This window comes from Suncus etruscus, chromosome 5 (genome assembly GCF_024139225.1).
Source record: "Suncus etruscus isolate mSunEtr1 chromosome 5, mSunEtr1.pri.cur, whole genome shotgun sequence".
Lineage (NCBI taxonomy): Eukaryota > Metazoa > Chordata > Mammalia > Eulipotyphla > Soricidae > Suncus > Suncus etruscus.
This window is the reverse complement of record NC_064852.1, coordinates 93,144,835-93,159,348: the sequence shown is the minus strand read 5'-3', so window position 1 is coordinate 93,159,348 and position 14,514 is coordinate 93,144,835. Positions and strand designations below refer to the sequence as shown.

The 14,514-nt window shown below is 39.4% G+C and overlaps 1 pseudogene; it reads right to left on the bottom strand.

The window, feature by feature from the left end:
- The window catches only part of LOC126008629 (histone deacetylase complex subunit SAP18-like), a 60,636-nt pseudogene that overhangs the window by 26,571 nt on the left and 19,551 nt on the right, over nucleotides 1-14,514 (bottom strand).

The following is a 14,514-nucleotide window of genomic DNA, read 5'->3' as shown; positions in this document are numbered from 1 at the left end:
GGAAATTGCAATCAAGTTTAACAGGGGTACACTTAATTGCTTTAGGCAAAGGCCCATTCCTCTGTGACCTTGCTCTTCTGTGACCTTGTAAAAGACTGGGGAATTCAGTGCTCTGGTATCTTGAATTTTCTAAAGTTTGGCTTAGTTACTCAGATTTTAATTTTTTCTCAGAAGGTTTGAGATGAATATTTAATAATTCTAATCTTCTAAAAGGACAGTCCTTAGATCATGAAGATGTGGTACATATATACAGTGGAATACTACATAGCTGTAAGGTATGATATAATCATGCAATTTGCAGCAACATAGATGAAACTGGAAGTTATTATGTTAAATGAAGTAAGCCAGAGGATAAATATAGAATGCTATCACTTATATGTGGTATTTAGACTAACTCCATGAAGAAATGCGAAGACCTAAATGGGATTTGTCTTGAACACCCTTGGCCCCAGAGTATAGCAAGAAGGAAAGAAATTGAGTGGATGAAGAGAAACACAAATATAAAAAGATGGGGACCAGGGGCCAAACGGTATCAGGTGCATTGGTTGTGTTCAAAAAGGACAGAACTAAATATCCAAGCCAAAGTCAATAATTGAAGTCAAACAATGGTATCAAGAGACTCAAACTCTAACAATCTAAACTTTAAATGGGCCTGTTATACTGGCAGACTGAAGGGCAAAGGGTGGTATACTCTGGAAACATGATGGAGGGAGGTCAACACTGGTGGTGGGATTAGGCCTGATTCTTTGTATGTCTGAAGGACCCAACTTTGAAGAACTTTGTAAATCACAATGGTTCCAATAGAATAAAATTAAATAAATAAAAATAAAAGGAGGCTCTTTTTCATCTATAATCTCTGTTTAACAATCCATGGTTATTTAAGAAGTATGCATCCTAAAGAGCCCTATGTGCAGAAGCATTGTTCTCATCCTACCTTACCTAATTAAAAAAACATTCCTAACTGAAAACACCAGAATCCCATAATTAAGAATTATTATCCTTTTAAGAACAGATGTCTTGATAAAGAAACTATGCACTTATACACAATGAAATACTTCTCTGCTACAAGAAAAGGTGAAGTCATGTAGTTTTCTGCTATGTAGATGGATCTTGAAAGCATCATGCTGTGTGAAGTTATTCAGAAGCAGAGGGACAGAAACAGAATAATCTCTCTCATATGTGGGATATAAAGGAACATAGTGAAGAAGTACAAATACTCAAAGGCAACAGAAACTGAGAACTGGTCTTTAAAAGGAAGCATTGCCACTGTGGGGATATAGGGAAAGAGGACAATGGTGGGAGGGAAGCTACATTCTGGTGGCAATGCAATATTTTATGCATGGAACACTGCCATTATCAAAATTGTAAATCATGGTGCCTAAAATAAAATGTAAAAAAATTCTGGTCTTTCAGGAAAATAGTAGGGAACTTGGTTCATCCGTATACTTTGGAGAATTCAGTCTGGAAAGGTAAAGCTTGTGAAGAGGACTGATGTTCCTCATCCAAAACAATACTTGCCTCAAAGCCAGCACAAAATCCCCACCGTGAATCTAGGGAGTGTGAACAGATCCTGGGCTAAACAAATTCATTTTTCTTTCAGACCAAATATATCCCAAATTTTTCTTTTGCCTTGTTCATTGTGCATCCCAGTGGATCGTCTAATGTGTGACTTAAACTATTGGGTCATTATATAGCCCTCCCCAACAAAGAGTTATTCTTCTAGAGGTTTCATTGAGATTCGATGGATAAAAATGAGACCCTTTGCCATCCTGGTTCGGGACACATAGTTTACATTCCTGTACTAGGATATGCTTAGAATTAAATTTGCAGCCTTCCCAAGGGAAAAAAGAGAAATCCCAGAAATCCTGTGATCTGGCAGCTCTCACAGCCTGAAACAATCTGTTCCAGCCCAGATGGCTTCTGTCCAGTCCTCCCATATGGTGCAGCAAACCAAACACCCACCATTTCTGATTTCTTACCTTGTTCTCTTCTTCTCTCTTATTTTTCCTCATGCCAACTCAGACACATTCATAGAGGGTCTTTGTTTAAATACCTTTTACCTATATCATCAGGACCCTTCATATAGTTTACTTCATTAGGACATATTTCAAGCATGTACTATAAGGACTAAATCTATAAAGGACAACTCTACCACTGTATATTAAACTAGAGAACATTAGCATTTGGGGGTTGAGGCAATGTCTGGTCTCTGTAACAATCACATGCAGTAATTTATTAGTAGCCAGTGATTCATTCATGCAAACTATAAAAGCACCAAATTCTGGGGCTAGAGAGACAGTATACTGGATAGGGCAATTGCTTGCACATATGGCAGACCCAAGTTTGATTTCTGGAATCCCAGATGACCCCAGGCACCAATAGGAGTGCAGTCAGAAGAAGCATAAGCACACCAGGCTGTGCTTCCTCCAATGCACAGAATTCTTCTATTATAAATGTTGAGCTATTAAACTCCTTCAGGGGCTGGAAAGACAGTTCAATGGGCTGAAGTGGATGCTTTCTATACATGAGAATCAGGTTTGATCCTGGCATTGTTTGGTCTTCCAAGTATAGCTAGGAGTAGTCTCTGAGCACTGGTAGGGGTGGCCTCTAAACTTACCCACCAAAATCCATTTTAGGATTTCCTCCTTAATCTCTTATCATTAGGTGATGAGTCTTGAATAGTGATTATAAGATACTTCTGGATGAAAGATCAAGGTAACTCTATCAAAGAATGTGAAATATCATGCTACTTCTAATCATAGATGCTGGACTTTAAACTCTTAGAGGCCAGCACATTGATCTAGAAACATGAATGAACAAGGAAAGCTAGAGCATCTCTCTATGCTGAGAAAAAATTAGGATGTATCATTGCTTCAAAGAATATGGCCTTCATGTATATATAAACACATATATACACACATTCATCTCTAAGAATTATACTTAATGCTCAATAAGTATTACAACGTATTTTAATACATTCTAATAAGGGTGGGAAAATAATATACATTCCAGAAAAGCTGGGTTAGGTTTATTTGTCTTATGGAAGACCATGATGGACAAAAAAAGTTAAATGTGGTTAAGTTTTCTATCAGTTTATTGATAGTCTCTGGTGCAATATTGAAGACGTCACATCTATAGTCCTTTTTGATGGTGGGATTAAGGAGGAAGAGCTTTGTAGGGAATAAAGAGAAAAGTTGTATAAAAGTCAGTACTAAATTAGCTGGTCACCCAAACACTTTGATCTACTCTTACATAGTGGACTTGAAAAAGAACCCCTTTGTCTTGAATTTATATATGTTAGCCAAAGGAAATGAACAATAAAGATTTTCTTTTACTTGGAACTACCCCATTGATTTAATTTCCAAATCTTGCATTAATAGAAACCTCATGAGGAAATAGGAAGTGGCAGAAGATCAAGGTGGTGAGAAGGTCCCTCTTGCTGAAAATAGAATAAGAGAATGAATAGAGGATAGCATATTGAAGATAGCACTGTATTTTTTTTAAGGTGTGTGTGTGCGGGGGTGGTATGGTGCCTGGGACTGAGCCCAGATCTCATACTTACAATGCACACTCCTTAACAACAAGTCAGACTTCTGGGGAGTACTCAGAATTTTAAAATGAGTCATTTATATATCTCTGTGTGTGCTCCCAAAACACATTATTAGAACTTTTATTATAGCACTTAACACATTGCTTTCAAATATTGTATTTGGATTCCATAGGTTTGTCAACAAAGTGTTCATACCGGGCCTGGAGAGATAGCACAGCGGTGTTTGCCTTGCAAGCAGCCGATCCAGAACCAAAGGTGGTTGGTTCGAATCCCGGTGTCCCATATGGTCCCCTGTGCCTGCCAGGAGCTATTTCTAAGCAGACAGCCAGGAGTAACCCTGAGCACCGCTGGGTGTGGCCCCAAAACAAAACAACAACAACAACAACAACAAAAAAGTGTTCATACCAAAAGACTTCACATAGAAATTTATATCTGTGAAGATCTCAAATTATTTTCCCGGGGATTGTGAAGTCTCTCAAACCTAGGAAAAATCACTCATTTATAGGAAAGGTGTGTTTGAATACAGGAAATGAGTAAGGAAACAATAGAAAAAAGGAAAATTTTTTTAATTGGTTAGGATGTTTCTGGCTGCAAAGACTAAATCAAGTGATTTAATTTAATGGGACTTATTCTTTTCACATGGTAAGAAGTCTGGAGATGGACAAATACTGGGTATTGGGTTATCTGCCCAACATATACCTCAATGCTCAGCCTTTCCTTGATGATGGAAAAATAATGCTTCTAATATGAGCATCAATACTCCCTAAGAATACTGCTCCTAAGGTGGTGTCATGCCTTCATTCATTTAAAAAATAGTTACTGAGCACTAGCTCTATACTGAACAAGGCCCTGGGAATAGAAAAATGCTGAGGTCAGGAAGTAGAAAAAGGAGCATGTTTCTTTGCTTTGTATAAGCAAAGCAGACATTGTTCTAGTAGTTTTCTAGGACTTTCTTTTATATTTAATAGACAAGAAAACAGAGCATGTAGTTTTCTAGTTTAGTCATTGATAAAGAGTAACTGGATAGGGAGCCAGAGTGATAGCACAGAGGGTAGGATCTTTGCCTTGCATGCCAACAACAAGGGTTTGATCCCTGGTATCCCATATGGTTTCTCAAGCTTGTCAAAAGCAATTTCTTTTCTTTCTTTCTTCTTTTTCTTTCTTTCTTTCTTTCTTTCTTTTCTTTCTTTCTTTCTTTCTTTTCTTTCTTTTTCTTTCTTTCTTTCTTCTTTCTTTCTTTCTTTCTTTCTTTCTTTCTTCTTTCTTTTCTTTCTTTCTTTCTTTTCTTTCTTTCTTTCTTTCTTTTTCTTTCTTTTTTTCTTTCTTTCTCTTTCTTCTTTCTTTCTTTCTTTCTTTCCTTCTTTCTTTTTCTTTCTTTCTTTCTTTCTTTTCTTTCTTTCTCTTTCTTCTTTCTTTCTTTCTTTCTTTTCTTCTTTCTTTCTTTCTTTCTTTCTTTCTTTCTTTCTTTTCTTTCTTTCTTTCTTTTATCTTTCTTTCTTTCTTTCTTTCTTTTTCTCTTCTTTCTTTCTTTCTTCTTTCTTTTTTCTTTCTTTCTTTCTTTCTTTCTTTTTTTTTGGGCCACACCCAGTGATGCTCAGGGGTTCTCCTGGCTATGCGCTCAGAAATCGCTCCTGGCTTGGGGGACCATATGGGATGCCAGGGATCAAACCACAGTCCATGCTAGGTTAGCACATGCAAGGCAGATGCCCTTCCTCTTGCGCCACTTCTTCAGCCCTGTGTCAGAAGTAATTTCTGAGCAGAGTCAGGAATAACCCCCGAGTGCCGCTTGGTGTGGATCCCATAAAACAAAACAAAAAGTAACAGGATAAAGAGTACTCATTCACTGATTCATTTACTCAACAGCTATTTATTGAGCAGTGGGATATATATACCAGTCAGGTATCAGGAATAGAAAGAAATTTCTTTAATGAAAAAATGCAGAAATTTTATTCTTAGGAAATAAAATAAATGAAACAATTATAATGTTAATGAGATAGTTTATTGGGAATGGAAGAAACCAAGAGTTATGAATTTTTTGAACCAATAACAGAAAGATGAATTGACTAAAATGAAGAGTTTGATTAAGAGGCCTGTGTGACACCACGAAAGCAACAAGGGGAGAGTAAATGGTCATGCAAGGAGTCTACAGTTAATCCCATGACAGTATACTTCAGTGGTGGAGAAACCCTGTATCTCCTAGGTCAAGGGAATTCCCTCTACAATATCCCCAATAGTTACTGTGCCTATGCGGGGGGGGGGGGAGAAAAGGGAAAAAAAAGCACAAAACAATCATTTTTCCATGTTTATTTATCGATTGATCAATTTTTTTTGTTTGTTTGTTTTTGAGCCACACCTGGTGACACTCAGGGGTTACTCCTGGCTATGCGCTCAGAAGTTGCTCCTGGCTTGGGGGACCATATGGGACGCCAGAAATCGAACCGCGGTCTGTCCAAGGCTAGCGCAGGCAAGACACGCATCTTACCTCTAACGCCACTGCCCGGCCCCTGATCAATTTTTTTTTTTGACATCTTTATTTTGGTGTGGAGATTAAGGTTGATGTCTCCAATGTTATTTTATTTTATTTTGTCTTGTCTTTCTCTTTTCTTTTTTGCACTCAAGCATGATTTTATTTTTAGAACTGAGACTATTGTGTGGTGCCTGTCTTTATTGCTGTAGTGCTCACTGGTTATTTAATTCGATATTTCTTTCTGTATTGTTGTGTTGTTTCAATTACCTTTTTCACATCCTCTCTCAAACTGAGGTTGGAAGCCTCTAGAGGGACTCCGCCCATTTTCAGCATATTTGACTTTGACTTCTTTTTTAATTTTTTTCCTCTTATTTTGTACCCCAATCTATTGCTTTTCTTTCCTTCAAACAAAACCACATACTTCGATTTATCTAGCTTTGCCTCTTAAATAGAGGGGGAAACAAGGAAGGGTTCCAGGACCAAACAGTTTAGTGATCACTAATAATAAGCCAGACAAAGAGGGGTCCACCTACTCTAGCAGCCCGGGGGGGTGATGGTGGGGTATATGGGTTGTAGAAAGGGAACTGGAATGGGGGGAAGACATATTTGGTGATGGGTATTCCCCTGATTCAATGTTAATATGTACCTAAAATACTACTGTGAAAGATATGTAAGCCATTATGGAAAAAAAATTGTGTTTTTAATCAGAAACTTTCTTTGACTTACATGTATTATTATATCAATTATATTATATGTTATATTATGTCACTGTATTATGTTATGTTAGTTTACATCATTATGTTAATCAATTTTGTCTCTTGAATAAATTCTTACAATAAAAAAAAGAAAAATAGTGGAAGTTTTGGAAGTGGTTAAGGAAATTAGGAACTTACTTAATAGTCTCTTAATTTAAGGCACCTGATAGTGAGTTTGATATTTTTATATTTATAATTTCAAGTATTGATAGTTTTATAATTTTAAGTAACTGCATGCCCTAAAATACCTGTTGTGAGTACATATGTTGTGAGTACTTATGCTAAGTATTCCAGTGCATTTGGCAAAGGATTATATATATAGGTTGATAAACATTATATACATTAGATGCATTATATACATAGGTTGATATATAGTAGTGTTGATTATGTAGTTAGCTTTAGAGTATCATAAATTTGCTTTGTGTTTTTCGAAATTTTTATAGAAATTTGTTTTTGTTTTTGTTTTGGCTCCACATTCAGCAATTCTTAGTGGAGACTGAACATTCACTCCTAGTGGGGCTTAAGGAGACCATGTGGTATTGGGCCCAGGGCTTCTGCATTAAAACATGAGCTAATCCTTGAACTATATATATTAAAAAAAAAAGGCCTGTGTGAGAGGGCTGGAAGTATCAGCCCACAATATGAAGCTTACCACAAGGAGTGGTGAGTGCAGTTAGAGAAATAACTATACTAGCAACTACCATGACAATGGTAGTGACTGAGAAAAATAGAATGCCTGTCTTGCAGACAGCCAAGGGTGTGGAGGAGGAGGGAAATGGGGGGATTGGTGGCAGGAAGGCTGCACTGGGTGAAGGAAGGTGTACATTTTATGACTGAAACCCAACTATGAACATGTCTGTCATCATAGTGCTTAAATAAAATATATATACATAAGGCCTGTGTGAAGGGGTTCAGCAGAGTGAGAGTCTGATGGTAGAAGAGCCCGTGGAACTCAGGAGACTCAAACTGGCTCCACACACCACCGAACCCTCCTGGAAGTTGCCTTTCTGCTATCTGTGTAGTTTAGTCATACCAGGGGCTCAAAGAGTGTGCAGCAGTGGGGGTGGTGAGGGGGTGACAGGGAGGGTGACTCTGCTTCAAGGTCTTCTTTCTGGACAACAAGACTTCTATTTAAATTGTAATCCCTTTAGCTTTTCCCTTGTCCTGCCAAACCAAGACCAAGGAGAGTTGAACTTTCCCTGTTGCAGAGAAAGATCAAACTTTTAAAACAAGATCTTTTTAATCCCAAGGGAGGGGATTCATTCTCCTCATTCTTTTGGATGCTTTTCTAACCTGTCACCCACACTCCAGCCACTCTATTTGCCTGACAAGGCAAACAAGAGACACAGCCTGTTGAGACAAGAGTTTTCCAGCTGCAAGCTCTACTGCTCACAGCCAGGGGTAAACCCAGCTTTCCCCATTGTATGCACTAGGGGGCTTTCAAGTGGGAAGGCTTATCCCCACCCCCAGCAGCTGCTACATTTTAGGGTTGTCCAAACAGTGCAAGACAAGGAACACTCCCAAGTTCTGCCAACTGCTAATCTGTGACAGAGCTCGTGGGTCTTTATAAACTTAATCCTCTGTCAATAGTGGCCAAGGGCCTGAGCACACACGGTTTCAGAAGCTCTGGGTTGGACCAGCTCTTTTCAGAATTAGCAAGTACATAGCAAGCCCTTTAGAAAGCACAAATTTATGATCTCTGACCTCAGGAAAACCAAGTGACATAATCCAATCTCACACAACTCTATTTGTAGTCTGACTAATGAAAACCCTTTATTCAGTAACAGGATGTTCTGAAGAGAGAGTAATAAAGGATTCTGAAAGTTTTATTTCAATCTCACAATATTCTAATTTAAAACATATTTTTGGGAGCTGGAGTGGTAGCAGAATGGGTCGAGAATTTGCCTTGCATGTGGCTGACCTGGGTTGGATCCTTAGCATCCCTTATGGTTCCCCAAGGCTGCCAGGAGTGATTCCTGAGTGAAGATCCAGGAGTAACCCTTCAAGCATCACTGCAGTGTGTGGTCCCAAAACAAAAACAAACAATTTTGGTGGGGTTGGGATAGTACAGCTGGTAGGGTGCTTGCCTTGCATGTGGCTGACCTGAAATTTGGTCCCTGGCATCCTATATAATCCCTGTGTACAACCAGAAATAATTCCTGAGTGCAGAGCTTTATTTTTACCAGGTGTGGCCCAAATAAAACCACACACACACACACATACACACACACACACACACACATGCACACACGCATACACACACACACAGGATAGTGGACTGGAGCAATAGTACAGGGAGTAGGATACTTGCCTTACATGAGTTTCACCTGGGTCCAATCCCTGACATTCCATACTGCCAGGCACGATCACTAGTTTTGGGGTCACACCAGCATTGTTCAAGACTTTCTCCTGGCACTGTGTTCACTACTCTCCTATTTTAATATCTTACATGTATAGAGTCTATATTGCAATAAGTATAATATTGAATCCAGAAAACCACATTATTTATTATATTAGTCTAGAGTCCAGTGGTCAGCAAGCTGCGGCTCACGAGCCACATGCGTCTCTTTACACATTTTAATGCGGCTCTTCTATGTGCCGGGCGACCGCTCCAGGAGTCAGGACTCTGCTCCTAGCCTCTGTCAGTGTGCGCCCTGTGTGGCTCTCAAAATAAAGGTCAATCATGGTTTTGGTGAGATTTGCTCAGTTGAAAAAAAAAAAAAAGGTTGCCCACCACTGGTCTAGACTCTTCAGAAGCACCTGCTTGCTCCTTTCCAGTTCACCCCCACCCGCTCCCCACATTTCATTTGTATTCATGTCTCCTTAGGTATTTCTAGACCTGGGCTTCTCAACCTTTCCCTCATCATGACCTTCTTCCAACTCTGTTTCCTGTCTGTGGCCCCGGTCTTCGCATTTGCCATCCAAATCTCATTCTGTGGTCCTTCATTTATACAATTTTCACCTGTAATCCCCCCTGTGCTACTATCTCCCTAGTCATGTGCTCTGATCCCCTCATTTCTTGAGATTTTCATTTGAGGCACCCTTGGAACATTCTGGGAACTCCTATGGTTCATTTGCCCCCCACACCCCAGAAATGCTGCTCTACTCTCTAGGCCTAGGGGTTCTCCTGGCTCTGTGTTCACTGACTTTCCTATTGTTAACATGTGTGGGGTATGGGCTTTTGTTTGTTGTTGTTTTTGGTTTTGGTTTTGGGGTCACAATTGGCTGTACTCAGGGTTACTACTGGCTCTGTGCTCAGAAATCACTCCTGGCAGGCACGGGGGACCAAATGGGATGCCGGGGTTCGAACCACCATCCGTCGTGTGGATCGGCTGTACGCAAGGCAAATGCCTTACCGCTGTACAATCTCTCCAGCTGGGGTTTTCTATTTTTGGTGGGGGAAAAACCCTAAGGAAAAGTGTCATTCTTATCCTCTCAGGGCACCTGTATCACAAGATTAATTGTGACTCTGGTTGCTTAGAACGCTTGGCTGGGAAGTTTCTGCTGGTTGCTCCACTGTGAGGTCATCTTCCCTTTTATGCATTCTCTCTGTGAGAATCACTCTTGAAGGCATCGTCTTACTCCTGAAGTATAAATTCTCTCTTCTCGGCTGGATTTGAGCATTCCTGGCACAGGTAAAACGAACTGGCATTTATGCTCTTTCAACAAGAGGTTATAAAAAAGTGAAGAAAAATTCTTCAGGCCTTTCTAAAACAATTTCAATTTATAGAAGTTGTATTATTAAAAAGAAAAAGGCATTTCAGGGCCAGTGAGATGGGTTAGGGTCTGCTCAGCATCCATTTGCCCCACCTCCACTCCAGTATGACTGGTAAAGCTTTAGATGCCCTTGAAAACTATCCAGGACAGTCCCTGGCATGACAGTGCCCAAGCAGCACTGCCTTTTCTGGCCCAGCATTCAACCATCTGTCCCAGTTGACTGTTTATTGCTAGTAGTGATTGTTAGCCCCTGAAGAATGCTTGGGAGAACCTCTCACTATAAAAAAAAAAAAACCTGTTAAAAAGTCATTACACATAAAACCTGGACAGATGAAGTTAATTCTGATCCCCTCATTTCTTGAGATTTTCATTTGAGGCACCCTTGGAACTTTCTGGGACCTCCTACGGTTGGTCATTAGATTTCCATAAGGGGAGGTATCCATGGATGAGTCAGGTGATGAGATTATTACCTCACCCTACTAGAGTTTGGAACTTGAGAATATATATTTTTGTGCTCTCCCAGTATATTTTCTCATCTCTGAAAACCCATGTTTGGTTCCCACTTTTACAAAGATTATCTTTGGCCTGGAGTCAAATAATTTCACCCTGCAACCTTCAGTTCCTGTTGTAATACCAGGAAACTCTGATTTGTCTTGCTCACCTTTGTACATTTTTCAAAGATGCTCATGAACTTTGTGTTAAGTTGCATGGAAAAGAATTCTAGAACTCTAATCATACAGTTCATAAATAAAAAATATTTTCAGAAAAGTGGAGGTTATTTTAGTTTTGAAACCTTGGCAGCTAAACATAGCGTGACTGGATATGAGACCATTGATAATTTTATTTATACCAGTTGGTACAAACATTGCAAACACTGAGTTGCAGAAATATGATTGTGTTTGATTGTGGAGAGCTGCCCAGTCTCCAAGAGGGAAATTATAGAATGTATGACATATGTACTCAATGACAGGTCCACATTCTTAACATTTCTGAATTCTGAAACTTATCAGGTAGCATTATAATAAATTGGGGTTCTGTCACTCCACACACAGGGTCATCCAGCAGTACCGAAACAGCCAGAGGAGTGAAAAAGATACTTGATTCCAATTTTATGTCTCCTAGGTTCCACTGTTTCCATTCATCACTGGTAATCTCTTTATAGTGTGTGATGAAATCCATTTTTGATGGTTCATTTTAAATTATTAATTGAAGACTTTGTATTTTAAAAATATGATTTCTCAGGGATGGAGAGATAGGACAGAGGATCAGGTGTTTTAAGTGAAAGCAACCCTGGTTTGATCCCTGACTCCATATAAGGTGCCCTGAGCATTGCCAGGAGTGTTTACTGAGTGCAGAATCAGAGTAAGACCTGAGCACCACTGAATATGACCCCAAAGCAAAATACTATGCTTCTTCATCTATATAAATCTTTTTACTATAGTTTAAAAAAAACCCAGAAGAATATGTGTTTGTGTGTTTATGTGAGGGAAAGAAAAGAAGGGAGAGAGAGGAAGAGAAAAAAGAGTTAAATTTTGGCCAATCTATTATTATTTGAAGGCAAGTATTTTTCCCCAGTCACTTGGTTAATTTCACCAGTTGATAGTTTAGAAATCATTATAAATATTTAAAAAAATCAATGTAAAGAACTTTTTCAATTAAATGCAGGGCAACCCTTAGAACTTCAATGAGCTGCAAAATCAGCTCTTTACCTTCAAATACCTGGTAGCTAATTTCATTTGATGAGTTAGCACTAGGAAATAGTAAAGTTTAAACCAAAATTCTAGATGCAAAAAGATAATTTTTGGAGGCTACTTTTAAAATTAATTTATTGGGAGGTGGGCACATCCAGCAATGCTTAAGGGTTACTCCTGGTTCTGCACTCACTCAGGAATTATCCCTGTGAGTTCCAAGAGCTATAGGGGATGTGGGGCATTGTACCCAGTTCAATTGCTACAAGACAAGTACTCACCCATATTATTGCTCTGGTTTCTTAAATTTAATTTTTAAAAAATGTCCCATTAAACATTCAATCCCATCTAGCAGAATGAATCTGCTCTGACATCTGAAGTTTATATTTCTTATTTTATATTAGATACAAATTTAAAAAGTATGAAAGAAGACATTTATCTATCCAATAAATAAAAATCTGGTGACTATATGCGTAAAAACTTGGGTGACAGTGTAATGGGCACAGCAGACTAGCTCTGTGTGTTCTTGGAAGGATTGATGGGACCTAACTGAGTTAGCTGTAGAGCTTTTTTCCCCTGGAGGGGAGTTATGCATGTGCCCCTAAATATTATGCTTTGTTACAGTTTATTGACCCTAATTCAACTGGTGAGATCAGAGTAAATTGCTCTCTTCTCAGAGACACTATTTCAATCTGTCAGATGAGTCATAAAACTATAGAGGAAATACCACTTTAATTATTTTCTGGATTTTTTTTTTACAGACACATTCATGCCCACTGCTTGAGTCTTTTTGGGTAGGGGCACACCTGGTAATGCTCCTGGCTTGGGGGACTATATGGGATGCTGGAGGGTCCAACTGTGGTCCATCCTAGATTATTCGCATACAAGGCAAACACCCTACCTCTTGCTCCACTGCTCTGGCCCCTCCAAGATTTATCCTTATCAAACAGTTAAGCCACCATATTTGTTTCAGATCTATAGACCCTGGACCTTGTGGTCATTTGACATCTCAAAAAAAATTTTTTTCGGCCACACCCGGTGATGTTCAGGGGTTACTCCTGACTATGCACTCAGAAATTGCTCCTGGCCTGGGAGACCATATGGGACATCAGGGGATCAAATTGCACGCCGTCCTAGGCTAGCTTGGGCAAGGCAGACACCTTATGGCTCATGCCACTGCTCTGGCCCTGACACCTAAAAATTTTATAGTCGTGTCAACCTAGTAGTATAACAGGAAATCTGATGGGAAAGTTACATAGAAATTTATCAAGCTCAGTCTACTTAAACAGTAGCATAGAAGACTCAACTAGTACCAACTACAACCCAGTTAATCCTTTGACAATGACTTCAGTAATACCATGGAGAGATAAAACAATTATTTTAAATTGACCTTTGATATAATTTCATTTGCCTCTGTGTTGTAACAAGCAACATGAAGTAAGTGTGTGTCTACTAGGAGGCAGATGATGATGGTGGGTGGAAAATTGGGGGAAAACAGTGGGGAGACTGGTATTTGAAAAAAATATTTTTTTGGTTTTTGGGTCACACCCAGCAACACTCAGGGGTTACTCCTGGCTCTATGCTCAGAAATTGCCCCTGGCAATGGGGGACCATATGGGTCCCGGGATTAGAACCACCATCCTTCTGCATAAAAGGCAAATGCCTTATCTCCATGCTATCTCTCCGGCCCCTGAAAAATTTTAATACATGACACAGCTTGAAATTATAGCATTTTGAACACCTTGATAAGTCACTCTTATAACAAAATTTTATAAAATTTAAAAAATAGAAGAAACTGCCAGTGGTGACCCTTCTAAAATGTGCACATGTGTGCACACTTGCACATATCAATAGTCTGCTGGGACAGAAATTGTTCCCTTCCTCCTTCAGCAGCAGAGGCTAATGGATAAGAAATAGAGAAGCTGCTCAATTCCTCACCATGGCCACATGCCAAGAAGTGACACCATAAGAACTGACTTCCTGCAAGATTTGGCTGAAGTTGGCAGTTCCTGGATCTCCCACTTGCTCTGCCACTCATAGATCTCCTGCAGCCCTGCTCAGCTCTCCTGTTTCAAACCTCTGGTGATTTTGCAGAATGTTAGTCAGTATAGAGCAGTTACAAACAAAAGAAGGTCTTATATGAGATTCCCACAACTGCCAGAGCCTACTTAGTACACAGCCTAGAGGCTTAAGAGCATCACAGTCTCCCATTATGGAGAGGAGAAGTCCCCAGTTAAGGATTAGTTGGGCCATGGTATTAGATATGAGAACATTCAGGAAATGAATATATTTAGCTAAAGAGCTTATAAACTGAAGAGAGGAGGAGAGGTGGTTTAG